A 16,875-nucleotide genomic window follows, 5' to 3' on the forward strand; every position below is an offset into this window, starting at 1 on the left:
TATATTGCAAGAATTGCTATGAATGACAGAACACAGCCATTCGAAATTATCATTTTAATGGAATGTAGTCATAATGTTATTCTCAGATGATGCATCACAAGCAGTCACGGGCAATATAATATCAGAACTGTGGATTGATCAAGCTATTTCAACAACTACATGTAACAAAGATTTTGCATTGAAAACATTTTTATTCCACTGTTATGCGTGAGATGAATTCCAGTCATCATTTAAGATGATTAGTTAAATTATCAAGCTTTTGTCGACTGCAAAAGGCTATTCAGGCTCACTAAATAAATCTACATGCTAGCAATGATCATAAGAATTGTAGGTCGTCAAGTAGAACTTTGGATCAGTCACGGACAGCCACAACTTGCCCCTGAAGATATGTGCGCAGGACAGCTGAACCAGTCCAAAAGTAGCAGTTTAGTGCCATCAATGAAGAATCCTGCTCCGCTGCCACTACAGTCTACCCAAGGTGGGGTTGGGGGGGGGGGGGGGGGGGTTTGAGAGCTACTATCAAACTGGCAATAGGACCTGGCCTCACTGAAGAACATCATCAGTGAATGATAGCTGTTTTGCATCAATTTTTGGGTACTTTAAAATCCAGAGAGGAGAAAAATACAGACCAAGCAGCCCATAGTAAGGCACCGTGTCAATACTGGGGATCATTCACCACTTAGCCAGCACTCATATAGTGTGTTCCCAGCTGAATGGCAGCTATTGTGGCAGGAAGTGAAGAAAAGCTGTGAGGTGACATAATTGAACCTGCAAAGAGTCTTTGATCTTCTCCTGTGATCCTTGGCACAGAGGAGTATGGCACATGGCTTTTTATGTTGTTGACTACCAACTATTCAAAAAAATCACAAAGAAAGATGTCTGTCCATTGCCAGGCACTGAAGACATTCTAGACAGCTTGAAAGGAGCAAAATATTTCTCATTTACAGATACGGAGACAGGCTACTGGAAAACTGAGGTTGATGAAGCTTACTGAGAAAAGACTGCCTTCATAACTCCTGATGGTTTCTATGCATGTAAGACTTTCAGTACCATGGGGAGGGGGTATGGGGATTACTTCATACTTGCATTTTGTAAACATTGTAATCTAGTCACGTACTTCATATTTTAAAATTCTTAAAAAAATCTATTGTTTTTAGTGAAGTGTTCTACCAGATTGCAAAGTATTTTAAATTTTTCAGTTAAATTTAACCCAAAAATGTGACTTTTCACATTGAATGCCATATTCAGTAGTTTCAGGCTCAGGACATTACTTACACATAAATATCTCATTAAAAAATACATCGTGAGCAGAACTCTACCACAATTATTGAAATTCATAATTTTTTGTGATGGTGGTCACAAAATTCCCCCTAGGTGGTACATGTTATTGAGAGTGCATTGGCATTGCTAAAAGTCTGCAAAAAGGTATTTTCAGGTTTTGGATTCTACTTGCACATCACATCAAAGTATGTCATTAAGATGCATCAACAACAATAAATGGTTTTTTAGGGTGGACACAAAATATTGCCCCCCCCCCCCCCACTGTGTAATGCTTCAATCAGCTTTGAACTATAATAGACAACCTGCTTCAGCATCTTTAATGAATGACATATCTTTGCTATTTGGATGACACTGCCAATGCCCGCAACCCCAGTCCCCGAAGATACGTGAAGAACATTTGAGCCAACTGGCCAATGTGCTGAACTGTGTCCAGACTGCAGGCCTGTTCCTGAATCTGAAACAGAACCTCCTTGCCACCCGAGAAATAAGAATCATGGGAGATCTAGTGAATGAATGCTGACGAAATCCATCCCAATCCAGTGATAATAAGAGTAGTCACATTCATTCTGTGAGAAGTTTTCTCAGAATGTATTTGTACTACCAGCAATTCATAAAGAACTTCTGCACCCTGGCACATCCCTTGCAAGAACTACTGCTACGGGTAGCAGATGCCAAATTTTAGTGGAATGAGGTGCGAGAAAGATTTTTCTTTATCCTCTAGAAGGCGCCAACATCCAGTCCTAGCATTGTGATGTGACAGATGCAGTTCTAGTGCAGATTCAGGGAGATGCTCGAAAGGTGATAATTTATTACTTCTTATCATGACAATATCTCTTCCTTCATGCATGCTTGCATGTTGGTGATGGTCTGCAGCTGTAGTAATTTTACAAAATGTTTTTGCGATTGTGAAAGCTGTATTAGGCGGGTTTAATAGAGCTGATGTCAAAAATATTTGCTATAGCGACAAAGTTTTGTGATAGCTTATGTTTCCAGAGTACTCTCCTAGTCCAAGATGAAGTATCATACAACTGAGTAAGATTGGTTTGCAATTGTTTGGGCCATCAAAACATTCTGCTTGTATTTATTTGGACACATTATGCTTGTATTTATTTGGAAAACGATTTACTGTTGTCATGGACCACCATTCTCAGTGCTGTCTAACTACCCTGAGGCATCCATTGAGTTGACTGGCCAGATGGGCACTGAAGCTTCAGGAGTACATCATCACTCTGGCATACAGAAGTGTGTGGAAACACAAGGATGCCTAATATATTTCAGGGAATCCTTTGACAGAACATACCAACTTGGATAAAATCTCAGTCAGTGCCCTTCACTCATTACAACGTTTGTATCTGGCAGACAAAATAGTCCATACCATCCAGGATGCACTCCTCTGACTACAGCGACTGGGGAAGGTTGTAGCTTTCTGCTGGGTTCTGGGGGCATGTCTGCATTGCTGGGAATGAAAGGGCAGATCACGCAGCCAAGGAGGCGTGTCTCGATCCACAATTATCTCAGTGTGCTATCCCCTGTCACGCTCTCACCTCGCTGTTGAGCTCACGAGTCATGCGTCGGTGGGAGGATGAGTGGCTGGAAGTGACTGACAATAAGTTCCATATAGTCAAGCCCACAACGTGTGTGTGGTGTACTTCCTTTCAGCCCCATCAACGGGATGAGGTTCTCCTCACTCGGCTTCGAATAGGCCACAGCCCTATGACGCATGGCTTCCTGCTCCGGTGAGAGGACCCTCCAATGTGTGGTGCTTGCGGCGTCCAGGTCACTCTGCGCCATGTTTTATTGGATTGCGTTTTATTATCTGACCAACGGGCCGCGGCTGACTTTCCAGCGGACCTGCCATCTCTTTTAGGCAACACTTGGACGAATGTGGTTAAAGTTTGAAAGTTCTGTGCCATGTCGAATGTTTTTACAAAGATTTTAGGGAGAGGATTTTAATTTGCTCACTTTGTGACAAGCTCGCCCATATTTTATGTAAGTGGCCAGCCAATGACAATTTCCTGTGTCATTCTTGTTGCTATGTTTTCCCTTTCCTTAGGTTTTACTTTCTTGTGTAGCATTTTCCTTCTTTTCCTGCTTTCTTTGAGTGTGCGCTTCAGTTTTATTAGGTCTGTCCACATCCGTTCCTTTTAATGTGTGTCAGGGCGCTGATGACCTCGATGTTGAGCGCCCACAAGCCCCAACGTACCACCACCACCAGCACTGCATTAAGAGACATGCCTGCTGAAGAGAGGGAAGAGCCAGCACTGCTAAAAACCACAGAAACCTTGAATCAGCAGGAGGAACTGGCCAAAGGAGAATTTCAGTTATTGAACATAGCCTTGTGTAATAGGAACTGTGATCCAGTGGGGTGGAAAATGCTGCTCATCTATCCAGCTCATCAATGGCCAGCTATCCTGAAGCATTACCACAATGCTCCAGTATCTGGCCACCTGGAATTTCTGAGGACTCTAGGCAGAATGAAACACAAATATTACTGGCCAGGTCTCTACCAATCCTTTACACAATAAACAGTACACTGTAAGGATAGCCAATGATGGAAGCACATGCCACAGTTATCTGCGGGGCATGTGGTAGCAATCCCATCTACAGCAAAGCCGTTGGTGTTCCCGCAGTCGACAAATGGGGATTGATGGATAATAGTCTGCACTGACTGCCTCACCCTCTGTCACCAAAGCTATGCTGACTGCTGAAGCTCTGGAAATTGTTAAGTTCCATGTAGAAGACCATGTGGAGCATTTTGTATGATGATCTCTGATTCTGGAAAAAATTTGCAGTGGAGATTAGTATCAGAGGTAATTTCGTGTTGCGAGATCACTCATAGGGTGACAACTGCATACCACCCACAGATGAATGGCCTTACAAAACCCTTTAATAAGATGTTGGCAGATGTGCTCTTGATGTATGTTAATGTAGTACAGAGAGAGTGGGCTATAATATCATTCATCATTTGCATAAAGTGAAGCAAGACACTATAGGCTTCATATCGCTCTTTTTGTTCCAAGATTAACAGACCAAAACAACAATGGGTACACTGTTCCCATTGCAGCCGGACAATATTCAGGATTGACTGTGTGAAACACCTCATCACCTGTACTGGAGAAGCAATGCAACTGGCTAACATACCAACCCTTGACACCCATAAAAAGGACATAGAGCACTATAATACCAAGCACTGGCTGGTGAGACACAGTCCCAGCGCTGTGTCATCCGAACAAGACACAGCCATGACAAAAGCACCACAGATGCAAAGATACGAGCTGGTGCTAGTACCATAGAGATTTGCCGCCCTTTGCACGAGTTCCACAAGTGTCATGGGCGGCGCTGAAAATTGCCTCGGCCAATTGCTGGCCAAGTACAATCTACCAATGACTGTATGACACCTGCAGAATCCTACTTGGAAGACAGAAGAGCAGCTCTCACCCACATGGTTATAGATCATTGTCCAGGGCTGACTTTGACTGGGAACGTTGTTTACTGAACTCCTAGAAGTGAACAGACAGTTATTGTAAATTGCATTTGCTATGTACTGTGAAGTTTACCTACGATTATTTGTACTTAGCCATTGAGGCCAATTTTTTCTATAACATTACAATCAGTGTTGCAGTCGTAATAATTCAACAAGTCACATAGATAAGTAAACCTTTTTAACTCCTTTGTGTGATTTCGTTACTAACTTGGAGTTTACTAGGAGCTTTGTTCTCCTATCCTGTTATCTGACCCTGGGACATAGCTGTGTAAAAGTGGCAGAGAGAAATTGTCTTAGTGGTATACTGCACCATAAGCCATTTCATGAACTCACAAACTTGGCCTACTGTAACAATGGCAACTCGGCCTCCACAGCAGTAGCGACAAGGCATTTATGAAACTGGCGATGAGAGTTTACAAAACTGTTAGTGTTGATATTGATTTTTATGCCTGTGTGGATAGTGGGTCTAGTTCTAACTTGACCACAGCAATTAACTGTTAGTTTGTATTTAACATTTCCAAAATGTTCTCAAAATATCTTACGTTTGTGATGTTAATATATACTGGAATATTTGATGTTAGTAGCAGTTCAATGGTAGCAGCAGTCTGGAATATTTGATGTTTTCGTAAATAGCAGCACACCCCGTCCAGGATTTCAGTTCTGTTCTGGCTGAACTGTGGTATTTGTAATAAATATACTTTCAGAGCTAAGTGTTGTATTTTATTGATAACCCAGCTTTTGTATTTGCACTTAGATGTGGTTACTATGTGACAATAGTATAGCCATGGCTGTTGTCATACCACACAAAATTTAGTTTTGCATTTTGTAGCGACTCCAAATATACACAACAACAACAACAACAACAACAACAACAACAACACATTTTTAGTTACTCTTTATAATTATTTTACGTACATTTTGTAATTAAAAAATCAGTTTTGCAATGAAGACTTCATACACAACAATAAGGAGAGGTGGGCTGCAGAGTGGTACAGCAACTGTCATTATTTGAAAGTTGGGCAGAATCAGAAATGATTAGCGAACAAGTTGGCATAACAAACTGAAGATTTTACTTATCTTGTATTTCTCCAAATGTACGAAGATTCAGTACAAATAGTGCCGTAAGAAACAGAGTCCAGCTATTACAACAGCAACGACAATGATGCTGGAGCCCCAACTATGCATCGTCTGCATGGTGTCGCGTGAACAAGTGGCGGCGAGCCCGAGTGGGCTGCATCACTGCCACCAGCCATATTATTTTGTGGCAGGAGGAGGCGCTTGAAGTACAGAGCTGTGCCTTAGCAGACATGTACACTTGGTTGGGTCTGTCAGATCCATCGACATCAAATGGAAACTTGCAGTTTCATTACTATGATGTCCATGGGATGGTACAGTATGTGTTATGACAAGTTTCGTTTTCCTCTGCCCAATTCTCAAATGTCTTACATTCTGTTGACATCATGGTGACACTTATATAGCAGTCATATTGAGAGATAACTCTTAGAGTTCTCCAGGAGGCAGCTAAGTGAGCATGATTGCTCCCACATGCTTGCCTCCTCGACTAGTGAGCCTCACGGCAAAACCAGTCAGTCACATGTCATTCAGTAATGCAGTGAAGGGCAAGCTTTACCCAGTGTTCAGAGGAATGACCGTGTGTCAGATTTGCCATAGCTTTATACACAAGCTTAAAGTGGTGAATGATTTATTTTAAATAAATGAAAAGCAGCATGGTGGCCAGTTTAAGAACTTTAAAGTGAAGATCAGACACATCAACATCAAGTTAAAAGTTGTCAGTGCAGGATGTCCAGCTACAGTTAGAACTTACAAATCTACAGTGTGACAGGCAGTTGCGTGATAAATTTCATAATAAAATGTCTCATAGATAATTTTTTCTCAACATAAATTTCCATGGTGTTACATATTTGTAGCTATGATTATGTTGATTTTTGGACCTACATACTTGTACCAGTGATTTTTTTCTGCAATGAAAAGAACTAAATCTACCCACAGAAGCGCAATGACAGACTTCAACTTTAAGGCTTATCTTCGAATTAGCAGTGCTCAGAAACTGGTACAAGGCAGTGATATTTTAGAGAAAAGCAAAATAATTTGCATTCATTGACATGCCTAGTGTGTGAATAATATAGTCATAAGTTTATGTCAATTTAAACTTAATCCCAAAACATCATGAGGTTGCATGAGTCGTAAGAAATACATTCTGTACTTAGTTGCCCATGTTTGTTGCGTCATCTTTCATCATCGTCTCATGGAACAAGCTTGATAAGTTTTCTTTCCAGCCACAATGGCATGGATCAGTTTTTTTTCTGAGCCAAGATTGCACTTGATGGTAGGCGTCTGATGTTGTTGGTAGCCTTTCAAGTTCGAAAAATTTTCTTGGGGCAGACTTCACAAAAATTCATACTTGAGCTCGTCCAAAGTTGCACAGTTGGAATTCCCATACAGTGCTAACATCAGCTGTTCTGCCTGTTCTATTACATCTTGAGAGACAGGGTTTAACAAATTCAGTAGCTTAGGCTTTTAGGTATGGCTGTTGCTCTATAAGGTTTAGTAATTTCCCTTTTCCTTGGTCAAAAACAGGATGTGATATCACAATCAGTGAAGGCATGGTTGAAAAGGGCAAATGCAAGATCTAAATTGAAAGAATTACTGGAGTACCACACTCCAGCTGATTTCCCTCTCCCCAGTTTATGAAAGTACAAGTCATTGTAGTTGTTTCCTCAACCCGTTACGAGAACAAGGATGTCAACGTTTTCTCTCACGATTGCCAGACAGTTAGACTCGGCAGCTTGGGAAATAGCTGTTTCCATGACTAATGAATCCACATCTTCTTCTGTTGCAAGTGAATACCTCCATCTTTCAAATTTCCACATGAGCATCAAAATCTAGTGGTTCTTGTTGCTCTCATTTATGAGAAACTAACTTCTCCTGTGCAACTACAGCATCTGTATCTTCATCGAAAATGACATCTGATGAAGAACCTGATGTCTTTAAATGACAAGACCTTTGAGAGGACATTGTTCCCATTTGCGAAGCATCACTTGGATAGCCATTGAATGTAACTGATTTTAGATCTGTAGTGCTTTCTCAAATAGGTTTCAGATTTCACACAGAGGCTTCCAACTTTTCTCTGATGTGCCAAACCTTATGGAGCAGATAACCACCATCCACCACAAAGCTTTATTCTGTTGAAGAGGTATGAATGCGTCATAGAGAGAAGATTTTGTATCCTTATTGAAACTGTTTTCTGTGAAAGACGATATGGGGTATGGGGAAAGTTCGAACAAGAAACATAACTTCAAGTCTTTATCAGATTTCTTGATAACATGGAGTCTGTGAAACAATGTTAATGGGTTTGTGGTGGGAATCCTTTTCTTTCCTATCTTGAGAGCTGTAGTGCAGGATGCAAGTGTTACACCCTTGAGGTTGCGTTGAAATGAGATGTTTTTAAAGTTCTCTCCCCTAATTCTGGTGATCCCCTTAATTTCTTGTTCTAATGCCTCACAACACTTTACTGATTCATCACCAATTACTCCACTGCTTATTGACATAAATGTATTACACTTTGGAAAAGATCAATTTTTAACAGCCAATGATTCAACTTGTCACTGTGTGCTGCACTTCGATCTCTGCATGAATCTCTTAAATCCACAATTTGATCTCTTGTTGCTAATGATATAACTCAGAATTCTTAAATGTTTTGACAATCATCGTGTAAGGATGCCATCCCGAAGTCCACTTTGTGAGTGTAGAATCTGGAAATCCACGTCCGTGAGTTAAACTTCCTTTCACTTACATTGTCTTCATGAAAGTTGGCTCTGTGTCATATCAGACCATACGCCACACCAAAATTTATCACTTGACCTTCAGTTGTAAATTTGTTGAATTCAGCTGCATCCATTCAGCCTTCCAATGTGAGCATCCCTTGTAAGTAAAGGTGAGCACTTTCAGTGCACAGGAAATGACCAGCAGCTTGGAAGTATGGTAGCATTTTCTTAATTGTGCGTAAATGCAGATTCCAGTTTCCAGTACGCTCAGCTTCAACGAACTGTTTTGTGAGCGTAACCATACAATAATGTTGCACCCATAATTTAGCTGTTTTTCCTCTTGTTTCAATTCTGCATATTGCATTTTTGAACTTGGTTATCACATTTATGTAATCTTCATTTCCATGGCATTTGAATACTGATGGTCCATTATGGGGAAGCAACAGCTCCTCAGTTATTTTCATTTCACATTCTTTGAACTAAGTCTCCTGAAAGGCGCAATATGACAATACCACATGAACCAGTGTATAAGATCTTACTACTCGAGTGTATGCATGCCCTCTCAAAACTATTTTTTCGTACCATTATCAGATCGATGACCCCAAGAAAGACATTAGAAGGTGAAACCTACCTAATCGTAGTCACTGGTTTTGCTTCTTACAATATCTGTCGCCTTCAGATAAAGTGGCTGATTGAGGGTGACAAAACACGACCTTTGACCACATTTTATATATTTTTTCAGTGCTATTCTTGTCAGACTCTACAGCTGTTTAGGGAGTGACTACCATGATTTCTCCAATGGAATGGAAAGCATTCAACCCATCAATCGTGCAGATGTTAAAATCAGTGTTATCAAATATGAACTGGATGAATCCTTCATGGTTATGTTAGGATGCGCGGGTTGTGGAATCAAGGACATTTCAAGTAAGGATATTTCCTTATATGGAGCTGTGAATCCAGTTGCACTAAGTGTGTCGACAGTAAGTCATGAACCAAATTTTTTGTGCGCGAATGTACTGAGCTCAAGCAGTAGTGAAGATAGAAATGACCATACTGCAGAATTCACTGCATGTGACAAAGCAACACACTTTTTTCTCCATTTATCTAGAGTTCCTTGTATGTTTTTCAAAATTAATGAGCCAAAGAAATAGACTAATGATTCAGGGATCACTGGTTGGACAACTGACAAAAAATCATCAGATGGGGTGTATTATGATGATGATGAAGATGATGAAGATGATGATAAGGTTGACGATTTTGGTTTGTGGGGGTTCAACGCCACATTTATCAGTGCCCATACAAAGTCCCAATCTTTTCTCTGACCAGTCTTACCATTTTCCCGAATGATGATGAAATGATGAGGAAAACAGAAACAACTAGTCAACTAGTCCGGGGGGGGGGGGGTGAAAATCTCCGACCAGACCAGGAATTGAACGCAGGATCTTTCTGATCCAGAGGCAGCTACCTAGCCACTAGACCACGAGCTGCAGATGGGGATATTATGATGTATCATAGACCTGTGTACAGATGTGCTCATGAAATATATCTGAAGCAGCACGTACAATTCTTGGACGCTCTTCTCGTGGATCTGGTGGCTTGCTGTGATAAGAAATTATCGGATGGTATCTTATAGCCTGTGCTTTTAAAATACACAACTGTGCTGTTTTTCGGTCTGTCAGCAATCATTATTTCTTCACCATACTTCAGGAAGAGCCGGGTTTTTATGTCTTTTACATCTACCTTCCAGCCACTCGTGATTTGGCCCTTTAACTCCTGCAAAATAAATGACACTCTTCTGATTGTTCAGTGTAGGAATAAATCATTTCCATTGCTTCATTGTTGAATGTAGTAATAAATCATTTCCATTGCTTCATCTATTTGTGTGGGTTCAGGACTTCCTTATTTTCCTCCACTTCTGATTATCGGGTAAAAATCCCTCTGACAAAATCTGTGATATTAGGCATCTTTATCACATAGGTCTTCATCATGGATATATTCCAGTACTTCGGGAACTCGGTCATCACCTCGCCTTTTTGCTACCCCAGTAACAGTATCTCTTAATTCAAGTTTCATCATTCTATGAAAAGTATATCACTTTGCGCAGAGAAGTCTGCAATGTTGCTCCCAATCAGCACCAATTTCCTTGCCGCAACAAAAGCAGTGTTTATTAAAATCAAATACCTTCTTGTGTGATTGAAGACTTGTGGATGGTGCAGGGCCCTTTGTCAAAGACGATCTAATCAGTTTTGGATTATTGTACTATTTTTGACAAACCTTGTGTGTGCACTTCAACTTCCACCAGACCAGTTAATAATTTACGATGTGCTGTAATTTTTCTATCCTTACTGGTCTGCAATAGCGCTTTCAGTCCTTTCTGTTTCACTGTAACCACATCATCATGTGCCAAATTGCAGTCACATATAAAACACATCTCCGTATGAATTGGAGCACTTATTTTAAAATCACTGACTGCACATCGAAAGTAAACTCAAATGAGGAAACAAGAATTTTGGAACACACAAGGAGTGTTGAATATGTCTCTCTCACAACACAGGAAGACTGGGCATGGCCAACAATGGAAACAATAGCAAAAGAATGGAGGGAATGGCAGCCTCGACTGTTTACAACAAGTAAATCAAGGGAGATCTATAGGTACCTCTACACCTGGAGGCGGGACAGATTCATGTCTTCCTATTGCAAATTTCGTTTCATTGAATAACGTTGACTTACAAAAGACAACAAAATGTAATTACTTTAGCTTTCAAGTGTATGATCGCTTAAAATAGCGCCTAAAACTGAAAAACTTGATGCTTTTTTGAAATTTCATGCTCTAGAATTTTGATAACTTTACATTTTTTGTTTGGAGTAGCTGTTTTTGAGTTGATGCCGACTTTTTAGCGAAGATGGTAAAAATGAACAAAATTTGACAACTGATTGTGGCCAAATGGCTAATTTTGACATTTAAATAGGTCATTTGATGCAAAATTTAATGCCCCTTTGTTCTTACAATAATAAAATTTCAGTAGGATGCATAGTTTCTGAGTACCACTGTATTCAAAGAACTGTGACTGACACCCGAAGAACAGGGAACTAACGTGCATAGAGATCAGAAAATAGTGCCTTGATAATGGCTAGGCACTAGCTGAAATCTGGATAGAAAAAAAAGATGACTGATTGCTGCACTCTATAATTTATAAATCACATAACATTCGCTGAGTGCACCCACTTTCCAAATGGAAGGTAACCTGATATATATAAAAGTTATTATTTGGTCATTTACAACACCGACCAGAAATATTTCAAAAAGATTTAATACTGGGGTATTTTCTGTACTTCTCATTTCAAGAGTTTTGCTGTAAACTGGATTGTATTGTAATTTTGATGTAAAGTGACTGCCCTGCATACTTAATGCCTTTTGTTATGTTGGAAGTCATGTTTTGGTAGAAGTTTTGTGTGTTCACATGTTTAAGTCAAACTTGTATGTTTTTAAGGTCTGTGCACCTCCATTTACAAAATTATTTGTGTGCTTTATTGTAAATAATTTTGTTGCATTGGCATGTTTATCATTCACTACTTAATATAGTGATAAAAAATGACTGCCAGATTTTTGAAAAAACTTACTTAAAATCTTAATATTAACAATGATCCTTATCAGTAGATCTGAGATTATGTGGATGGTCATATAAAGTCATATTAAGAATAATTTTTCTTGAAGAAATAAATTTCTCATCCCTTCTTTCTAGAAAATTATAATTTTTTAAGCATTTTAAAAATTTAAATCTCGTTCTATTGTGGCTTCACAGCTTGCTTGACAACTGTATCAGTTATGCTAAATGATTCTTCTATTAAGTGAGATGTCAAAATCAACATGAATTCTGCAGACAGAGATCTTGCAAAATGCAGCATGCTTTGTTCCTCCATGAAATCTGTAGCTCTGTAGACAATGATGCTCAGCTTGATGCCTTATTCCCTGGCTTCAAGTAGGCATTTAACACCATTTAGTGAAAAGAATCTGAACTTACCAAGTATTGGAAGATATTTGAAACTGTATTCAAGAATTCCTTGCAGATATAACTCAACACTTCACTCTTAACGGAACAAGATTGACACTGTAAAGGTAATTTTGGGAACATGCAAGGGAAGTATGATGGGACTGTTACTGTTTACAGCGTATATAAATAATATACTAGAAATCGGAAGCTCTCTTAAGATGGCTCGCAGATGATACATTTGTCTATAACAAAGTAGGAACTCCAGAAGACAGTATCGATTCACAGAATGATATACAGCGGATTGATGAATAATGAATCCTCCATCAGTTAACCTGAACGTAAATAAATGTAATCGCATACATACAAAAAGAAATCCATTATTCTACAACTACACTGTTGATGACAAATTGCCTTAAACAGTAACTACCATAAAATACCTAGGAATAATTATCCAGAGTAACCTTAAGTGGAATATAAACAAATAGTAGGAAAAGCAGATGCCAGAATGAGATTCTTAGGAAGAATCTTAAGGAAATGTAACTTATCTACAAAGAAAGTGGCTTTCAAGGCACTTATTTGACTGCTTCATGAGTATTGTTCATCAATCTGGGATCCTTACCAGATAGGACTGATAGAAAAGATAGAGGAGATGAGTGGCGCGATCCATCACGAGATTGTTTAGTTGGTGCGAGAGTGTTGTAGAGATCTTCAACAAACTCCAGTGGCAGGTATTGCAAGAGAGGTGATGTGCATCGTGGAGAGCTTTACTGTTGAAATTTTGAGGTATTACTTTCTGGGAAGAGTCAAACTATATTTTACTTCTTTCTACATACATCTCGCAAAATGATTGTAGTGAGAAAATCCAAGAAATTATAGCTAATACAGAGACTTACTATTATTCTCCCAAACTACATTCACGAGTGGAACAGGGAAGGGGATGATCAGTTAGTGAGTGATACTGGAAGTACCCTCCTCCACGTACTGTTAGGTGGTTAGTAGAGTATGATGTAGATGCAGGGACATCTTATTATCTTATTTTATGATGATCTTGAGGTGTGTTTTTTTTTTTTTTTTACCATCTCACACCATTAAATGCCTGAGTGAATGTGATGTTTGTGACTCAAGTGGTATTTGAATAGAATGTAATATTAATCATTAACGTTTGTTTATATGCTGATTGTATACATCCTGCTTAACTTAGGTGTTTGCATGTGTCATTGCATACGTCAGCAATCTTGGATTACAAGCTTTTCTTTTTCTCTTGAGACTAACAGTACCTTTAACCTTAAAGCAAATATTACCTAACTGAAGTTCGTTGTTTGGCAAGAAAGTGGATTTCATTACTAAACAAAAAGTAGAAAATCAAAAGAAATTTGTGTGAAAGCTAATTTGAACAGTTAAAGTTGACAGTTGTGAAGTGTTCTCTGAACATAATTGGCTTTCTGTTTAAGTTTAACCATTACAATTTTAAAACAAACAGTTTCATATGCTCAGACACTGTGCTAAAAAAGATTATTGTTTGTAACTGGCTCTGTTTTTTGCAAATTAGCTATGCTGCTGTGCTGATTCACATTTACAGTTGTGCACTAATTTTTATTTTCAAAGTGTTCATTGGTGTGCTAAAATAAGCACTGGAAATCAATAAATATTAGTCACTGAAAACTACTTCATTAAAGGCAGTGTACTCGTAAATGTTGCAAGCTTTGTTTCTACTGTTATGTAACAAACTGTTAAAGCAAACTGTTCCTGTTCCTGAGCATAGCTTCACATTTATCAGTCATGATCAGTTTATTTTAATTATTTTCACTCTCATTTCTCTCTCTTCATTTTTAATAGGATGATTCATCATCAGGTTATTACAATAATCATCATGATACTGGCACACTTAATTTTCCCATGAAATTGCAGTGCTCTGCACTGAAATTTACCTTAATGGAGATTGCAGACAACTTTGTACATGAAGCTTTGCAGTTTCTGAAATGATCTGTTGATAGCTCCATTGTCAAAAGAGTTGTAAAAATGTATTTATAAGTGTATGTTATAATTAATAGATATTGTTACTGACATTGAGTACTGTTACTGCACTAGTAAAGCAGAATGATTCTGTAAGTAGCACATGTTCAAACAAGAATCTCCATATGTACATATTAATCATGTTGTATTGTGTGCTAGCATACTTTTCTCAGTATCTCCTTTTGAAAACTGTATTCACATTCCCTCCCCTGTAAATTATTATTGTAATAAATAGTATAACACACACTGTAAAAAAAGAGAAAAAAAGGGGGGCAAACAATCCTATTGTCACATTGAGCTCTGCCAGTAAAAGTCTGGTCGATATATACTGACTTCCACTGTAGTGTCTGATTTCCCCTTTCATTTACCCTCACTATGTGTAGAACTTCTGTGTGATATCACCCACACATTAGCTTTCATTATTTCAGTAACACTGTTCCATTCTTGTAGGAACTGAAAATGGTATTTCACCCCTGTGGTTTAAATGGCTCAGTCTATTTGGACATATTCTTTTACAATGTTTCTAGTAGTGGAATATTAGAACTTTCCAACCATATTTTAGCATAACTTATGCTGTGGGGGGTGATTCATGCACTTCAGCTTGTGACCCCCCCCCCCCCCCCCCCCCACACACACACACACACACACACACACTCGTGAGCAGATCCCATACAAATCATAAGAATGAGAACATCTTTTGACACATCAAATTTTAGAAAATCCATGTTAACAGTCAACATTTTAAAAAGAAAGAAAGTAGGTAGGCGTTTTGGCAGGAAATTGAAGCTTACAAATTATCTTGTAGGGTTGAAAGTTCATCTTATAGTCGCAATGAGATGATGCTTCAGCAATGAGTCAGCTTGTGTAGTTTGAAACGTGTTTGACAGTTTAGTTTGAAACATGTTTGACAGCTTAGTGAGTGCAATTTTCGTGTGTCTTCCAGGTACTGTTCAGTCTTTGCTGTATGTATTTTGCTGATGTTTGTTAATGCCTGTAGTTATTTTCTCTGGATAATCATTTATAATAAACACAAAATTAGTGATTTAGAATGTTGCATGATTGAACAAATTAGAACTGGAGGAGTTTTATGAATTTTTTACCAATGAAAGTGTTTATTGACCTTTACTTATTAGGCATAATACACATTAATTTTGTCTTCAAGTAGTTGGAAGTTGTGTCTGATCTCTCAAATAGTTAGTCATCAGTATAAGATGCAAGTCATGAGAAAAGAGGAAGACTCTAACAGAAATTAAACAACATTATGTGTACATCACAGCTATGAGAAAACTACCAACCACATTGTGTAGAGTGTGTGCTCAAAAGAAGAAACGGCGTGAATCATGGGGAATGGTATTTGCTCTTGGTCAGGGGTCTTAAGAAATAGGCAAATTCTCAAGAATCATCTTGAGAAATTGCTGCAGTGTGTTGAACAAATACATACAAATAGCAGTGTACTGTGAGTGTTAGGAATGCTCTCCAGGGACTACAATAGTTGGATTGTTCAAACAACTGCAGTTTCTGTCTCTCTGTTGTGGTATGTGTGGAACATCTACTATTGGCTTTGTATTTATATTAACATAAACAGGCTTACATATTTAGGTGCAAAAATGGTATATGAATAATCCCAATTTAAATGATCTTCCATAACGTAGCACAATGTATTGTTTTTATTGAATAAAGTTGTGTTGCTCTTCACTTGAGTTATGCTATGTTTTATGTTATATTTAGAATTTATCTTGTTATAATTTTCTTTCATAGCCAGTCAAAAGGTGAACAGTATGTATTTCTTTATTTATTACAAATGCAGTACTTGGTGAAAAAAGTATTCGTACATTACTATTTGAAGTTTATGTTATGAATGAAAATAAATTTGAGTTTGCTACAATGCTGCAATTTTTCATCTAATATGTAAGCAAAGGCCCAAATTTGATGTCTGTTCACTGCCTGCTGCCACTTATTTTCTTGAACAGATTGACAGTTGTGTGATGAGAATGACAATATCATTTGAAATATGAAATTTTAGCAGGAAATTGAGGCTTAGAAATTTTCTTGTAGTTGACGAACAGAGTCAGAGGTCAACCCCATTCCTAACTTTCGTTGCCAGAAAAATCTAAGACTATAAGCAGGAGTTCAACCTTAAAGTTTTACTCTAATCATCATGATGTTGATTTGTAGTCTATGGGAGCATATGCACTTCTTTCTTATTCATTTCAGTTGGACATTGGTTGGTGTCTCACCTAAGTTACGAGATCACCATTGGGTTGGGTATGATGACTCTCAGCAGGTTTTATTGTTATGTAGGATTGGAACTGCGTGAAGA

General features: G+C 38.5%; 1 protein-coding gene across 1 annotated transcript in view; it reads left to right on the plus strand.

Annotated features, from left to right (window-relative positions):
- LOC126457806 (poly(A)-specific ribonuclease PARN-like) overlaps window positions 1-16,875 on the plus strand; it is a 300,822-nt gene that overhangs the window by 262,189 nt on the left and 21,758 nt on the right. The window lies entirely within an intron of this gene.

Source organism: Schistocerca serialis, chromosome 2 (genome assembly GCF_023864345.2).
Source record: "Schistocerca serialis cubense isolate TAMUIC-IGC-003099 chromosome 2, iqSchSeri2.2, whole genome shotgun sequence".
Classification (NCBI taxonomy): Eukaryota; Metazoa; Arthropoda; class Insecta; order Orthoptera; family Acrididae; genus Schistocerca; species Schistocerca serialis.